This window comes from Orcinus orca, chromosome 13, assembly GCF_937001465.1.
Source record: "Orcinus orca chromosome 13, mOrcOrc1.1, whole genome shotgun sequence".
In the NCBI taxonomy this organism is placed as follows: Eukaryota; Metazoa; Chordata; class Mammalia; order Artiodactyla; family Delphinidae; genus Orcinus; species Orcinus orca.
The window spans coordinates 87013099-87026238 of NC_064571.1; the positions used below are offsets into that span (position 1 = coordinate 87013099).

Consider the following 13140-nt stretch of genomic DNA (forward strand, 5'->3'; position numbering starts at 1 on the left):
GAACCAAGTGGGGAAGAATCGCAGAAGCTCGATCCAGGGACACATGCGTGACTTAACAAGCAACGGTGTCTCAGCAGGAAAGTGACGAGAGGTCAGTGGTGAGCCTGGAGGCGGACACCACTGGGAACCGCAAAAGTCATCCCGGGAAAGTGAAACAATATCTGCATGATTCTGGCCTCAGAACACCTACTGAAGAGACTGTTCTACCTTGAGGTCAAAGAGGCCCCCTAATGCAGAGGTCTGCACACTTTCCACCCATGAGCGGGGCGGGGGAAAGCAGCCTCTCTGCCCAGGGGGCTGCCCTTCCTGTAGGGTGTGTGGGCAAGCCTCCGCGCGAAGGGGGCAGCAAGGGGTGGCCAGCGGGGCTGTTCTGGAACATGGGAGCGCCTGAAGACCTGCCAGCTACAGAGGACAAGCAGGGAGGGGATGCACACACCACCTGCCGCTGGCCAGGGACCATGTCCCGGATGCAGAGACAGACCGTCAAGGAACGGCTCCCTGGCTACCCGTGGAGTCCGAAAGGCATTCTGTCCTCCTTCGATGCAGCCTGCGCAGCCCACCTCCCTCCAAACCACCTTTAAACGCTGCCACCTCAACATCAAACATGCTGTTTCAAAGGACTGTTTGAAAACTGACCCTTCGGAGGCCGAAACATGTCCCAGGTCAAGCATATCATAGGGTTCCATCTGCTGGGTCTGGAGCTCCCTGCCCCACCAGCTCTGCCCGGGTTCCTGCCTGCAGGGTGGAGCCGGCAGGAGCATGGGTGACCCCAGTCTCACTGCCATCCTTCGCTGGGGCTCACTTCCAGCTCGGAGCTTCCCCACTGCAGGCCCGGCTGCCATCACCTGGGGAATCACAGCAGCCTTGCTCAGGTGACCCCGCAGACAGAGCGTGGCGACGCTGGGTTGTAAAAGCCATGGCTGCCGCTGGGCTTCCTCTCATCTTCCCTGAAGCCTCTCTCCTCTACTAAGGAAACTGGGGGCAGGAAGGGAAAAGGGGGGAAGACTTCTAGGACAGAGGCTCCAAAACCAAAGAATGGAAGTCCCCCGCACTGCTGGGATGGTCCAGGAGATTCCAGAAGTGAAAGCAGCGCCGTTGCACCCAGGAGCTTGGTTTGAACAGGGTTCAGAGATAGCCGGGCCACCCTCCAACAGGACAGGGGCTCAGCCCCGCCGTGCCGGCCCGAAGTTCCCTTCCCACCCCAGGCAGTTTCTTGCTGTTCCCAGCCCCAGAATTTGACCCTGATCTTCTCATTTGCCTGGTTAACCGGGACTCATCCTTCGGGTCCTAGCCAGCATCAATGGCTCCAGCGGGCAGGCTGCTCACCACGCCCCACTGCATGGTGCACACCGACCCCAGTGCTAGAACAATCTGTGACTGTCTACCTTCCGCCCCCCAGACCGTTGCCTCCTCAAGGTCATGGAGGATATCCTTTTCCACAGGACTCTGAGTTCCACGTCAGCTTCAACATGTACCACGTACCTGGCCTTGGACGCCACAGCTTCTCCTTGTCCCTCTCACCTTGGTAGGTTGGGTACAGTAGAGATGCCTATCCTATGGGCCAAGTGAGAACTGGGTCCAAGCATACAGAGCACTTCCTATCAGCACCTGGTGATGGAAAATGCTAAATGAACACCCACTGTTCCCTGGCTCTCCAGGGAGCCAAACTCCAGGAGACTATAATATGTTGGTTGACATGCTTCTTCATGCTATCCAGGAACTTATTTTTTCTCTGTAACACTGCATCCAGCTTGTCCACTTGCTTCTTGGTGAAAGCCCTACTCTGCGTCTATCTATAGGCCATTCAGGAAACACAATCCGGTTCAGGCTTTAGATTCCAGGAAAGAAGGAAGATGCCAGACTCTCATCACCAAGGAGCCACCCTCTTCAAAGCCCATCTCTCAAATTATCATCTTTGAGAAAAGCCATTGTTCTGAAAGCAAAAATATATATATAATGTTTTTTCTTGCAAAATTCTTTAAAAATGGTTGCATTGGCAATATTGATGCTCCTGGAAAAGACCTTTAAAGCAGCACATTTTTATATCTGGATCTTGGAAATCATTTAGACCAACACCTTAGTTTCACAGTTGAAGGAACTGGGGCCACACAGGGAGGTTAAGACACTTGCTCAAGGTCACAGAGCTGGGTCAGAAAGTTGTACAAGCTCTGCCTTTCAGCCCGAATCCCCAGCAGGTATGTGAACAGTTGCTTCCATTTAATTTCTTCATCTAATTAAGAAAAGGTATTCATGTGTGTCAGTAATGCAGAAACAAAGGAGAGAGGAGGCTGGTTCCAGAAATGATTGCCTCACGTGACTTTTCCAGTCTTAAAGGAAAGAGCCTTCAACTTAGTTCTCGGGTCTCCAAGGTAGGAAACTACCCAAGGGAATACGGGGAGGGTCCGTCTTCCGTAGAAGCATTCCATTCTACTCACAGCCCCATGGCTGCCTCTCATCTTCCACACCCCAGGGATCCAGGGGAGGTCCTTATTGGCCAGATGCGCCGGAAGAGTCTGGGGGGCTCCAGACCACCAGACCCCAGGGCAGCTGACACGTCTTCATCCTCCCAGTTCTAGGGTGGAACAGGAGAAAGAACAGCAGACCGTCGGGAGAGCTGATGCCAGGCCCAGGCCAGCCATGGCCCTCTGTGTCGCTGGGGCCCCTGACCTCCCCCCTCCAGTCCACAGTGTCCTCCGTCACAGTGGGCCGGCTGGCCTGGTGACCTGTGCTGACCAGCGAGCTCCGTGATGCTCTGTCTGCGGGGACAGACTTCCCCTGTCTCTACACCAGAGAGAAAGGCTCTCAAGAAGGAGAAGTGTGCACAAAAGAAGGCAGTGGGGACAAATTATGAACCACAGTGGAAAAAACAGGCAACGTGGCTCCCGGCGTCTGGCCCTGCCGCCGTCTGGCCTAGCGGCACGTTCACCCGCTAAACGCCAGCAGCTTCAACTGAAGTGTGGGCAGTCCCTTCCAAGTCCAAAACCACATCGAGTCCACAAGCCAAGCCCTGAACTCAGGTGAAGACCTGGATGCAGGGATTACACTCGATCAAAGTAAGGGCACCGGAACACGCTTCTAAAACACAGGGATTGGTAAGTGCTCTTGCAGGTTTCAGTACCCCCATCTTCACGGTCCGTGGGCGCCTATACCATCATCGGCCGGCTGAAGCTCTGCCCCCCGCACTTGGGTTCTCCCTTCATCAGCTCCTCTTCCAAGCAGCCTGACACTTGAATCAGAGCTTCTTTAAACAAACTCCCAGACCCCAGTGGTGCTGGATCTGGAAAAGGCCCCTCCCATTAAAATTAGGTCATCTGCACCTTGTTTTCTCCTGAGGTTCTGAATCCATGCCTGACCTTTCGTAAGGGGCAAGGGCACAGGTGGGAGCCCACGCTGGGGACTAAAGGCGACACACCGCACACTGGACAGTAAGGTGCGGTCCCCATCCTTCAACCCCGCCTTCACCACTCTAAATCCGGGCCCAGCTCACTCTCCAAAAGCATCAGTGGCTCCCACTGCCACAGGATCAAGGCCAAAGGAGGCCTGGAATTCAGAATTTCACGATCTACCCTCATCTGACCACTCTAGGCATAATTCCTTTGCACTCTCTAAAAAATAATAAAAGCAAAAATTAAAAAGGTGCTGGAAAACTGCACAAGACCAGGTCCTGAGTCTCAGTACCAGGAAAGGGAACACTTGGGCTGCAGGCCTGTGGGAAAGTTCGAGGGTCACACTTTGTGTTCCTTCCCCCTTCCTCCGCTGGGCAGTTCCTTCTGGCCTGGGGCCCTTCCTGTCACCTAGAACCTGCCCCTCCTTCAAGCTCTGACCCAGTACCAGGCTCCCCAGCAGCTGGGACCCTCCTCCCCCTGCCTCTACCTCCTGGGCACTCACAGAGCTCACAGCTCTTCAGGCAGGTGTCCACACACAGCACTTTCCTTCTCACACTTTACTATCCGCACAGCTTATCTGCCAGCTGCCCCCGGCCAGATTCACTGGAGTGTGTCCTTATCAGATCCCCAGGCCCGCTCCTAGAAAAAGGCTTTCCTCCCACAACAGTTCAAAGCAAGATGTGAGGTCCGTTTTTAGTTCAGGGACCAGAGCTCCCTCCCCCCGCAGGGCAGCAGGACCCTCTGGGGATACTCCCCTGGGGCTCCCTCACCCCGCCTGCCTTAGGCCTGGCACAAGGCCAGCATGGGATACTTGTTGAGCGAGATTTTTATTATTATTATAATTGTTCACTGGGAAAAAGGGCAGGCAGAGAGAACTTCTGGAGTGCCCATCCAGAGGTCTGCCTATGGAGATCAAAGGGTGCACGAGGCACCCGTTCCTCCCCGAGACCCTGAGCCTCCAGGCTCGCAGGAGCGCCCAGAGCTGGGTGCCCAGGACAGTACGGGGAAGCTGGGGAGCCACCGCCGGAGGGTGGGGTGGGGAGACCCACAGGGAACTTTCCGCGCGCCCCTGGGGAGGGGACGGCTTGGAGGAGCGAGGCTGGCGGCCGCGGGCATCGGGCGCCGGGATGTGCCCCGCGGAGGACGCGGCGCCGGCCCACTCTGGCCGGGCTGAACCTTCCCGACGCCCCCACCCCGCCCCGCGCCCCGGCGGCTCGCCCTCGCCAGACCCCGTCCACCGCTGTCGTCCGTCCCGCGGCCCCCAACCCAGGGCCGCTCCGGGACCGGCCGGAGCGCGGGGACGCGGCGCTGCAGACCCGGCGGACCGGGGAGGCGGGCGGGGTCCCGAAGGGGCCGCGGCACTGGAGCCACCGAGGGTCAGGGCCAGGGTGGCGCCCTGGGCGCGGACCGGCCCTCGCCCCTGCCCGATCCCGGCGCCCGAGGCCAGCTCGGCACGGCCACCTCTCTCGGGCCCCTCGGCCGCGCCCGGCTCCCGCGAGGCCGACACAAAGGGGACGCGCGTCACCCACCTGGTCCCGCGCGGCAGGGGCCCCGGGGCCGCCGCTCCTGCTCGGCCACAGGCGGGGCTCCGCGCGCCGTGCCTAGGTCCGCGGTCCGGGGCCGGGTGTCCGCGCTGCGCGTCCGCCGCCCCGCCCGGAGTTGCCCTTTATTCCCGTCCGCCCTCCAGCCGGGGCGCACGGCCCGCGGGGGGAGAGTGGGCGGCGGCGCCGAGTGGCACAAAGACGCGGGGAGCACAGGCTCGGCCCGAGCGTCCCCGCCCGGCGCGCAGCGCCCCCTGCCGCCCGCCCGCCGCGCCCCGCCCTGGGCCGCGCAGGCCCGCAGGGAAACCCGGTGCCCGAGGACCACCCGGACCTCACGCCGCCAAGAGGCACACAGGGCATGTGGTCCGGCGGCAGCCAGAAGACTGCCCCAGATGCCGATGCGCCGGGAAGAAACGATCAGCAAGACAGGAGAGAAATGGGTGATCCCAAAACACTCTTAGCGCGGGTGATACAAAGAGCACTGCCTCAGAGCAGATCGGGGCTCCCAGAACCTGGGCTCGATGCCCCGGCGTGTGGGGACATTGAGATGAAGGCTGAGGGCCTTGCCACGCCAGCGTCACGTGAAATGTCTTTGCATCCCACTACCTGATTGCTTGGACGGACGGAGAACTGGAGGCAACTTGTCTGGTCCTTCCTTCTGGGGATTCCCGAGATCCAGGCACAGCAGTTTACTTCCTATGCTTAAGGGTTTCTAGCTTGTTAGAGCCAAAGATCTTTGAAGGTAGAATTTTCCTGTAAGATTTCTCTTTGCCACTCCCTCTAGTAGCTGGAAGTTGCACCAGTGCTAAATTATATGTCTCAGGCATGCGTATCTGAACAAAACCTATTGGTGCGTATGAAAGAATGCCTCCTTCAATAGACAGACTCTTTTCTCCAGAAGTATGGGAAAACCCACCACCATAGCTTTCTTCAACACGAATTCTAATGCCATCACCTACGGGCCCAGTGACCTTAAGCAAGTTACTTAACTTCTCTGTGCTTTGATTTTCTTATCTGAAAAATACAGATGGTCATCGAGATCTTGGCAGGGGTTAATAAGGCAAATATGCATAAAGCAATCTCAACATAACTGGAAAATTGTAAGGATTCCATAATCCTTAGCTGTTATTTGTCTCATTTTTCCCCAAACTACAAGATTCTTAACTATCTTGACACCGCATCATTTGTCTTCCTCTACTACATAACCGTCTTTTTAAAAATCATAATCATAATAAATCTTCTCATCTACATTGAGAAGTTATTCCAGTAAATATTTTTCCTCCCCAAACATGAATGAGCACTTCTGATGTCTTTGTCTAATTCTTTGTACAAATGTCATCTTTCAAGGAAAAGGCACAATGGGAAGAATTCTAACAACGCTTGGTTACTCCAGCCTCTCACCAGAAGATGAAAATGATTCTGCATAAAGGCCTGAGCTTCACAGAAAATAGATTCACCCCTTCTATACACTGGTTGTGGTACCAGGAATGTACTGGTGCAATACTGCTTATGAATGAATGATTAAATGAATGAAAGGATGACAGCAAATAGCAGGAAGGAGGATGAATGGGCCCATACTGAGATGCAGATGTTTGTATGGTTAGCAGGGGCATGGGAATGGGGATGGGGGGAGGGCTGGCAGGAAGAGGGCTGAGGTACAAAGCCAACTTCTTACCCAACTGAGTCACTGAGTCCTTAAGCAGTGATGTGTGTGTGTGTGTGTGTGTGTGTGTGTGTGTGTGTGTGTGTGAGACTTCATTCCCATGTTTGTTTGTTTGTCTTTGTTAACATAATTTTTGTCGGGAAGATGGGGAAAAAGGACACCATCATTGACAATATAGTTTGCAGCAGGCCATACACTGCATCTCAAATGTCGTTTTTCTCTGTGAAGTCTTCCCAATCCATCACTGCTTTCCCCACATCCAGGAGTCTGAAGTTGTATAATATGCTGATCATGGCATCTCTTAGACTTCATGCTTTGGATATTTACTGCCTGATTTTATTAGGTCGTGAGATTCTGTAGAACAGCAGTGAAGTAATTCTGTATGGAATTTCCCAGAGGGCCTTGAGCATAGTAAGTGCTCAATAAATAAAGACTAGAGTCATCTGTTCTGAGCTGTGCCACTGAGCAACCTTCCTGGTTCTTTCCAATGTCTCTCAAGGTCACGTCCACCCATCACTGGTTGGTTTTCTGTCCGACTGACCCTCTGCACAGGTCAGGGCTCTCAGCCATTTCACCCAGAGGTTTGTCAGGTCAAGATCACTTTAAAAAATACCCTTTGTTGCTAAGTGTTTGTGCCTGTGGGCAATGTGACTCATCATTCACTCTCTGAAAAAGCCCCTTTTTGATTACCTACTAAGGGCAAGATTCTGTGCTAGATGGTTACAGGCCAGGGAATCAGTGCCACAGTAAATAAATGGTCCAGAGGCTGGAGAAATGGAAGTCCATTATGAAGTTCCTCCTTTACATAGAAAATTGAGCGAAGCTCAAGACTCACACTGGTGGCTTAAAACAGAACAATTTTAGACAATGGAGTTTGTATGAATTCATAGTCACACATTCTGAAAGTAAAGAAAATTCACATTTCTTTAATTTTTAAAATTAACTTAAATTCAATTCCTCATTTCTAGAGTAGCAAGTAATCAGAATGTCAGTTTTTGTTCTATTTCTCTCTCCCTAGAGGTGCACAGGAATCTGGGGGATTTTACAGTACTGAAATATGGGATGTAACCTGTCCTCTTCAGCCCATCACCCGGTCCATCCAGCAGTCCCTTCTCCAAGCCCTGCAGTCCCTTGCAAGCAGGCTGTGCTCAGCTTCTCTTCCAGGTACACAGGAAGCTGAGATGTTCCCCACCTCGCAGGGTGATGCCAAGTCTCTGCCGTTCTCAGGGCTTCTTGGGAAAGCTTTCATCGTCCCACCCCTGCCTCCCTTCCCACAAAGACCTCCTCTCTTTCCTTCCCAGCCTAGATGTCCCAAATAATCTCTTCCGCAGGTGGAGCATCCGCATAAGGAGCCCGGAGAGGCTGTCTTCAGGCAGCTCTGCCTTCTGCTGTACAGAGACCCCTGGAGCTAGAAAAAGTGCAAGGCTCCAGGTATTTTCCCAGAACACGTGGAGAGAAAGTGCAAAAAAGCAAAACTGCCTTACCATCACAATAAAGTGTGTGGTCAAAAAAACAAAGCATGGGGCTTCCCTGGTGGCGCAGTGGTTGAGAGTCCGCCTGCCGATGCAGAGGACATGGGTTCGTGCCCCGGTCCAGGAAGATCCTACATGCCGCGAAGTGGCTGGGCCCGTGAGCCATGGCCGCTGAGCCTGCATGTCCAGAACCTGTGCTCTGCAACGGGAGAGGCCACAGCAGTGAGAGGCCCGCGTACCAAAAAAAAAAAAAAAAAAAAAAAGCATGATAGCTTAAGGAAGAAAAACAGAACTTCAGGAAAGAAAGTACAAGTGAAGGGGAAATTCATCCTTGCAATCACTTAACAACAGCACTGCTAGGGGTGAATTGTGTCCCCCAAATTCATAGGTTGAAGTTCTAACCTCCGCCACCTCCTGATATGACCTTATATGGAAATAGGGTTGTTGCAGATGAAGTCGTACTGGAGAAGAGTGGGCCCTAATCCAATACAACTGGTGTCCTCATACAAAGGGTAAATTTTGAGACAGACAGGCACACAGGGAGGACGCCATGGGAACATGAAGGCAGAGATGAGGTGATGCCTCCACAAACTAAGCATCACCAAAGATTCCAGCTAAGCCCCAGAAGCTAGGAGAAGGCCTGGAACAGATTCTCCCTCTCAGCCCTCAGGAAGAACCGACCTGGCCGGTCCCTTAAGCTCAGACTTCTAGCCTCCAAAACTGTGAGAAAATAAATTTCTCTTGTTTAAGCCACTCAGCCCATAGTACTTTGTTTCAGCAGCCCTAGCACACTAATACAAGTAGCTAGAAAGTGCCCATGGGTGACTACGATTTAGAGAATAATTTCATAACAAAAATAAAAATGTCATACCAAAGTGATAAAGTACATGCTAATAAGCAAGAAGGCTACCATGTTAATAAAAAAGTAAAGATAGTTTTCTGGCACTCTCTCAGAAAGTAAAATCATTTTCTGTCTTGTTCACCACCAACCCCAGCACAGTAAGAACAAGTTCTGGGCACTTAATAAATATTTGTCGAAAGAAACAGGTAAATCTTGTCTTCCAGGACTCTCTGCTACCTTGTACTTCTATATGGCTCAGATGCAAAGGCCATAGGTTCTACGCAGATGTTTAGACCAGAGAGAAAGTTTAATCTCATCTTTTCATTTCACACATAGAAACACTGAGGTTTAAAGTGGCCCTTGAAGGTCCCAAGATCGCTGCCAGTTGGTGACACCCACGGTACTATTACTCAAGGTTCTTGGCTGATCCAGTTATTTTCATGTTTTATTATATTGCTTTTCTAGAACAATCAATGGGATCTGACCCTTGTGGCTTGACAGAATTTTAAAAGGCTTTTCCAGTTCTGAAGGAATGACTGTTATATTCAACATTAGATGGACTTAATTGTGGGCAGACATTTGATGCTCACTAAATACCTACGTACTTCCCCACATCTCCCAGCCCCTTGCAGGTAGGAGGGGGCATGTGACTCATTTTGTTCACCAGACTGTGCACAGGACTGTCACTTCTGAGCTGAGGCAGAGAGAAGAATTTCAAGACCTCTAACTGGCCTGGCCTGGCCCCATCACATTGAGCACACAGCCACCTAGTGAGACAGTTGGACCCTACAGTGAAATCAGTCTGGGTTCCTGGGTTACCTCCTGTTAGGTGATTCTTCTGGTAATTCCCAGAAGAATGTACACTTGCACGTGTTAAGCTATGGAAACCTAGTCTACACTTACTAATGCCTTCGTTCTAGACTTGCTGTCGAGTCACAGTAATGCACTGTGGGTCTTAAGGAGAGTCAATGTGCAGTCCCAGGTAAGTAGAATGAGTCATCAAGTCTTAGATGTGAGAGCACGTTTGAGGCAGGTGGCCAGGAGCCAGAGAATATGGGAACCTGGAAGGAATGGAGGTATCAGAGAGGCAGAAAGGCAACACCGTGAGGAAATCAGGCGAGAATCAGAACAGAGATTGTGGTGCCCGGAGCTCATTCCTCATGCGTGTGGCCATGTGGTATAATGTCTTAAAGGTTTACAATAAAGGCTGAGAGGGGAACAGGACATGAGCTCCGTCCAGTGGACAGGGTTTGGGTGAGATCTGACAGGTCGATGCAGCAGTGCCTTTGCACAGACCCGCCTATAGAACCTGCGCTCTTCCATCCTACCATGGAACCATGTTCCCAGGCAGCACTCACTCCCCAAGCTGCCTGGAGTGAGGGGGTGTTGACAGCTCACTTCCTGGGAATTCTCCTCTGCCAAAGGAAGCTGCCTCACCCAAATGTCTGGAGGCAGTGCTTCCAATCATTGGTCCATTGGGAGTTAAAGGCCTGCTCAACTGCATTAATTTGGCACAGTCCTGAAGGGTCCCAGCCAAGTCCCATCAGCTGAAGCTCTATTGCAACCTCCTCCCAGGCCCTCTTCTCCCCACTCCCTATGAGAGCCATTCAGAGAGCATTCCCTGCCAGGAAACATCCAAGGCAGAGCCTGCCTCCCAGAGAGCTGACCCGGACATAGTGAACAGCGGGAAGAGCCCCAGCACAGCCACAGAGGGGAGAACCAGGACACATCAGGCGGGGTCAACTGGTTGGGCGAGGCAGTGGGTTTGTCTACCAGAAATGAGGGTGGAGGGTGGGTCCTGGACAGCCAGGATCCACGGGGCCTTGGGTACCACCTGTGGATGGACAGTTCTGAGGGACCATGGGAGTAAGAATAGAACCGTGGCTGCAAAGACCCTTTCTGGATCTAAACAGACCTGGAGACCCCTTTGGAGATTCTTGTTTCTGGTTGTTTCTAAGAACCATTTGATTTCTTTGTATTTAACTTTTATTCTGCTATGATTTTAAGGATACTTTATGTTAAGGAGATTATTCAATCTCTTTAAGTTCTCCAACCCCGGACAAGCTGGGAAACTTCTCCTCATATTTCAGACCTCAGTTCACTGCTGTTGCCTTTGGTGTCGTTAGGTCATCAGCCTTTGGGCCTGACCCGAGCTCTCATACTTTCCTCACTCTCGTGGTGTCCATGGCTCTGACACCATGGTTCCATGTTAGGATGAAAGAATGCAGCTTCCTCTTCCTCCGTCCCCATCCTGCATGTGTATGAAGGTCTGTATCAATTCTCTGTCTTCCCCTTTCCTCCCTGTCTTATTTCATATCTGTGTATGAATGCTGGATGCCAGGCTGTATTTCTGAGAACTTTTTCTTATCACAGGATCTCAGGGTAAGGCCACATCTCATTTCCCTGAAAGAAGATGCACATTTAGAACATCTAATCATCAAGAGAAGGCTCCACAGACTCAAGCAAACAAACAAATAACAACCAAGCAATACCTGGAGTTGCTGAGTCTGGGTGTCCCGGGAGGTGGGGAGGCAGAGGGAATACCCCCCTCCCAGAGCCTGGAGCCCAGGCGAGTCCTCCCCAGTGTTACCGACCGGTGGTCTCTGCCACGTGAGGGCAGCAGGAATGGCTTACCCGGCACGCAATCAGCCAGCACCTTGGTCTTGGACTTCCAGCCTCCAGAACTGTGAGAAATAAATGTCTGTTGTTTAAGGTGTATTATTATGGCCACCTGAGCTGACTGCAACAGGTCAGTTCAGTGCAAACAACACTTGAATAAAGTGACATCTGTGTTACGATGGAAGGAGTGACGAGGTATCCCTTGAGAAAATACACAGCTCCTGCTTCACACACACACACACACACACACACACACACACACACACGCACGCACACACACACACACGTCTTGTGACTCCTCAGTAACAGCTTATGGGGAGGAATTCTTGGAAACTTATTACAACCCAAACTCCAAGAGAGAACTGGTAGAAGTCAGTCTATTTAGACATGGAGCTAAGGGGGTTCAGGGTGACAGATCATAATTTATAATAAGAAATACATATTTGGTCTTCATCCTCATTCCTGGTGCAGAGCTCCTAAAACCCTTGGACTTTCCTAAGTGATGATATTACTAGGTTCTTGGATCACTTTAATCACTAGAAATTGATTAGAGGTCAGATGAGGAATTGAGGCAAGGCTTTATTGGGACTCATGCTACAGCAGGAGGGAGTGAAAAAAAGTAACAGGTTTCCTTGTTTGCTCCCCAGAGGGGGCGAGCTGGTCCCTTAACTGGGGTGCGGGGGCATAGATGGGTCCAGGAGGGGTGGCTTGGATGGTGTGCCCACCCCTTTGGTGGTGCTGTGTACAGGGGGCACGTGCGGTCCCCTGCTTTTGCTCCCAGCACCTCAGAAGTGGCCGTTGGGTTTTAGCCTTTTTGTATCTTGTTCATAATTTGCCCCAACTGTGCGAGTGCACAGTTACTTTTAGCCCCTATAGTTTCTTTTTATTCCATTGTTGTAGGAGACATTTGTGCAGGTGCAGGCATTTAGGTAAGGGGGTGCCAGGTCCCAGGTCCCAGCCTATCTCAATGACATCAATATGGATGTATTTGCTACACTATTGAGGGGACTTTGGGAAAGCCCCTAGACCACCTCTGGTGGGGGGTGATTGCCAGGGCACCGACCATGTGATTAGGGGGTTAGAACTTTCAGTCCCACCCCCAGACCTCCAGAAGGGGAGTTCAATCACCAGTGGCTAATGACCTAATCAGTCATGCTACGTAATGAATCCTCTATAAAAACCCAAAGGGATGGAGTTCAGAGAGCCTCCAGGTTGGTGAACATGTGGAGACTGGGAGAGACTGGTGCCCCTGGAGCGGCCATGGAAGCTCTGGGCCCTTTCCCCATACCTGGCCCCCTGCACCTCTTCCGTCAGCTGTTCCTAAGCTATATCCTTTCACGGTCCACTGGTAATCTAATAAGTAAAATGTTTCTCTGAGTTCTGTGAGCTGGTCTAGCAAATTAATCCAATCCTAGGAGGGGGTCCTTGGAACCTTCAATATAGCTGCTCAGTCAGAAGCACAGGTGACAACCTGCAGTTGTGATTGGCATCTGCATTGGGGGGAGGGGTGGTGAGGGACAGTCTTGTAGGACAGAGCCCTTAACCTGTAGAATCTGATGCTACCACCAGGTAGAGAGTGTCAGACTTGAGTTGAATTGTAGGACATCCAGCTGGTGTG

At 52.0% G+C, this 13140-nt stretch overlaps 1 protein-coding gene across 10 annotated transcripts in view; it reads right to left on the reverse strand.

The window, feature by feature from the left end:
- RNF144A (ring finger protein 144A) overlaps window positions 1-5724 on the reverse strand; it is a 115298-nt gene extending 109574 nt beyond the window's left edge. For 3 of the 10 annotated variants that reach the window (XM_049695831.1, XM_033437501.2, XM_033437508.2), the window contains exon 1: window positions 4916-5143. The gene's annotated coding sequence lies outside the window, so the exon portion shown is untranslated. Of the gene's footprint in view, window positions 1-1482; window positions 2573-4915; window positions 5145-5533 lie in introns of those variants that run through there. The other 7 variants (XM_049695834.1, XM_049695836.1, XM_033437502.2 and 4 more) reach the window with 6 other exon arrangements.
- Between the last annotated feature and the right edge of the window lie 7416 nt (window positions 5725-13140).